This window comes from Myotis brandtii, unplaced genomic scaffold (assembly GCF_000412655.1).
Source record: "Myotis brandtii unplaced genomic scaffold, ASM41265v1 scaffold157, whole genome shotgun sequence".
NCBI classification, from domain to species: domain Eukaryota; kingdom Metazoa; phylum Chordata; class Mammalia; order Chiroptera; family Vespertilionidae; genus Myotis; species Myotis brandtii.
Genome location: NW_005355708.1, coordinates 3,209,818 through 3,213,886, shown reverse-complemented (window position 1 = coordinate 3,213,886; position 4,069 = coordinate 3,209,818). Strand labels below are relative to the sequence as shown.

General features: G+C 38.8%; 1 protein-coding gene across 1 annotated transcript in view; it reads left to right on the top strand.

The window, feature by feature from the left end:
• Nucleotides 1-3,577: 3,577 nt before the first annotated feature.
• Nucleotides 3,578-4,069, top strand: part of MAP2K6 (mitogen-activated protein kinase kinase 6) — a 122,238-nt gene continuing 121,746 nt past the window's right edge. Inside the window, exon 1 of the mRNA XM_014536097.1 lies at nt 3,578-3,718. The gene's annotated coding sequence lies outside the window, so the exon portion shown is untranslated. The remainder of the gene's footprint in view (nt 3,719-4,069) is intronic.

The following is a 4,069-nucleotide window of genomic DNA, read 5'->3' as shown; positions in this document are numbered from 1 at the left end:
CGTCAGACACCGCCCCCTGGGACCTGGAGGACGCTAGGAGTTTCTGCAGTGTCCTCCTGAGAGTCTGGGAAAGGGCAGATTCTGAATTTTTAAACAATGGCCTGAGGCAGGTGATATCTTTTTTAAAATATATTTTGTATTGATGTCAGAGAGAGAGGGAGAGAGAGAGAGAAACATCAATGATGAGAGAGCATCATTGATGGGCTGCCTCCTGCACGCCCCCTACTGGGGATAGAGTCCGCAACATGGGCATGTGCCCTCCACGTGCCCTGAATCCAGTGGTGATCTCCTGGTTCATAGGTCGAGGCTCAACCGCTGAGCTGCACCAGCTGGGCACCGAGGGTATCTTTGAGAGACAGTTTCTTTTGCTGAAAATATAAAAGGGTGTTTATAAAGGGGCCTAAGTGGTAGTAAAAAAAATGACCGTAAAGAAAAGCTCACAACACTAGTATCACAAATTCTTTTCTCCAACTTTCTGTTTGGTCACGTTTCTTTCTTTCTTTTTGTATAAATATAAATGTGTAGAATTTTTAAAAAATACGTTTTGATTGATTTTAGAGAGAGAAACATCGATGAGAGAGACGTTGATGGGCTGCCTCATGCATGTCCCCCACTGGGGATCCAGCCACAACTGGGCATGTGCCCTGACAGGGTTGAACTCTTGGTTCATGGGTCCATGCTTAACCACTGAGCACACCAGCTGAGCTGTATGGTCACGTTTCTTTGCACAGTTCTTTGGAGAGTTTAAAGAAAAAAAATTTAATTCTGTCAATCCTATGCATTTTTTAAAAACATGTCTTCATTTTTCTGCTCAATTTTAAGCCAGATCTCTCCAACAGTCGCAATGCTAAGCTCTTATACAAAATTTAAAAAAAACACACAAAGGAATTGAAAGGTTCGGAATGGACCGGGGTCGCGCACCTATGACATGAGGCCATAATGTATCAAGAGAGATTTTATTCCTGGCACCTGGATGCAGGTGGGCTGAGACCGAGAAAGGCATCAGCCAAGAGAGCAGGGAGAGGTAGGTTTTTATTAATTTTTGCTGGCTGTAAGCCGCTCTGCTGACATAAGAGTCCGGTCCGTCCTTGGTTCCTCCCAGCGTCAGATGGCTAGTGGTTATCCGGGCTATGCGGTGCTCAAGGCTGCAAGCATTCTGCAAGATATTTGCTAAGCACAGTAAGTTTTTCTCTGCCCCATTTTATTCTCCTTAACCCTTTCAGGAATCAAGTTTTATTTATTCTACCGAATATGGATTAAATAGGAAATTCAAAAAGGTTTAGCAGAATCCATAACGACTAAAAATCGGGCATTGGGAGTTGGGGAAGGGAAGTGGACTATCCTGGAAACTGCACCCGAATACAGAAGGAGGCAGGTAACAGAAATTATTTATGATATATTTTTCTCTTGAAATAGTTAAAACCATTTAGTTACAAATTCAGAAGAATGCTTTTTTTTACACTTTATTTATTTATTTATATATTTATATTTTTCAACCACCATTTACATTCAGTACCATTCCGCACCAGTTTCAGATGCCCAGCAAAGTGGCGGGAAAGCCATGCACTCCACAGGGTGGTCCCCTCGCTGCCCCAAGCACCTACCTGGCCCCATATTCCATTACCTCCACACTATTGACTATCCAAAGAGAATGCACTCTTAATGGCCTTGGACTTGTGGGCAAATATGTATAGATCAAAGATAAACTTGGTAAAAAAAAAAAGTCTTACTGAATTATACCATTCACCCCACCTCTCCAATTAGACTTCTGACTGGCAATAGCCTTAGCCTGCTTTAGCGTCAGAAGTTGACTCCTCCTTTCTACCACTATTCAAGGCTTTTGTTTCCTGAGTTTCTTGTCCTTGTGATGTTCTCTGTCTTTCATTTTGTCTGTTTCTGTTTCCACTAGTGCTTCAAGATAACATGACTGAAACCCAATTGTTCTGTAAAACTCTCATCCCCCAGACAAAACTATCTCACTGTCCTCTCAACTGCACACACGCTACCATCTTGTTCGTATCGTGTTACTTATACACCATCTCTTCAATTAAATTGTAAGTAGTGTGGGGTTAAGAGCTTTCTTCTTATACCAATTGAAATGTCCAGATTTTATGCATCATAGTGTGGGGCCAATGTTGTCGATAGTACTACTGATGAGAAAATACATAGGCCAGCCAGCGTGACTCAGTGCTTGAGCATCAACCTATGCACCAGGAGGTCATGTTTCAATTCCCAGTCAGGGCACATGCCTGGGTTGCAGGCCCCAGCAATGATTCTCTCTCGTCATTGATGTTTCTATCTCTTTCTCTCCCTTCTCCTCTGAAATCAATACAAATATAATTTAAAAAAACAACAACACATATGCAAAAATATGCAAATACTGTTGTCATTATTATCCCCACTAAATACCCATTTGCCTAACAAAATCTACCTTAAAAAAGAAAGGGAAAATACTAAATTCTTCTTCTGGAATGAGCAACAAAATTATCATGATAATGTGGTTATGGGGATTACATAACAGAGGATACTGAGAAAGACCTTTTAATAAACAGACTACACAGAGTAATGTATTGTCCATGACATACTTTTCTCTCTCTGCGTGGGATGTTATCAGATTGCGTGTACCCTGTAAACAATTTAGCCACATCATCTTAACCTACATTTCCATAGTTACCATCTGCAGGGAAGATGTTCTTTCTGAGCTTCTGTATCTAGGAAATAGCAAACAAACCGCTCTGCTTGGTTGTCATGGTGGCAACCTAAATCCCCAGACCTCATTAGTAGATTCTTAGACAAATAAGTCACAGGGGAATACATAGATCATAGAAGTCATACATTGAGATGTAACAAGTTGCCTAAATGGTGAACCAAAATTTTGACAGTAATCATATAGAGAAAGAGAATCAGGCTTGCTAACCTAAACACCAACCTATACCATAACCTCCTGCTGGTGAACAATAGATTCTATTTGTTCTTGCTAGCAACTAAAACCTTATTTAATGGATTTCTTACGTGATTTTTTTTTTTTTAGCCAAAATTAAGAACAAAATTTCTAGATTGTTAGGGCAATTTTTCCTGATGTCTTATCAGTACATTATTTTGCATCAGTACATTATCACTACATTGAAAATCCCATATACAATTTAAAAAATCTATTATTATTAACTGCTATTATTATTTGTTTTTAAACATTTGTCGTTTCCACAGGCTAACAAAAAAGTGCCAAAAGAGTGATGCGGTTTCTCAATTCAGGGTTTAAATTAGGTATAATTTCAAATTGGTACCTTTTTCTAGAACAGGGCAAGACAAATAAAGAAACACAGCCTTGACTGAGAAAGTAGGAAAAGAATGAACATCTTTAACCATAGAATTCCAAACTCCCATCTCAGATGTGGCTGAGAGTGTTATTAAATTGCCTACGGAAATGTGTAATTAATAATTTGTGGAGGGTTGGAGAAGGGAATGACTTCTGAAGGCACTTTTAGTTTTAGCTTTTATTACAACTAATAATGTTGTTTTTATTACATTTAAGAGAATTTCAAGTATTATATTCTGTTCTTTGTGTTTCTCTAAACAGAAAAAGTATTCAAGAGATTAATATTTGAAGAATATCTTGCCAAATTTGATGTTTAAAAACTCAACCAACCAACATGAGTATATTGAGTGCCTAGTATTCTTGCTCAGCAAGAACCCCAACTTTACAGCAGAAGAAAAAAAGGTAAATAAATCAACAGTTACTCTGAGAGACCAAAAAAGAAATGATTAAGAGTATCAAATGGAAGATAATATTTGTTTCACTGTTAAACTATGTGGTGCAAACTAGAAAGGAATGTAGAGAAATCACTGAGGGCTAGAATTACCTGGTACCTTCCAGAGGAAACGATGGGGAAATTGATTTAACCGTATGGAGACTATATGAGGAGGTAAAGGGAAATAAGCCTGCATAGGATTTTATAAACACAAAATTATCAGTTGGTCTAAGACAGTGGTTCTCAACCTTGGCTGCACATTAGAATCACCTGGGAATCTTTTTAAAATCCTGATTTCTGGGCCTCATCCTCCAGAAATT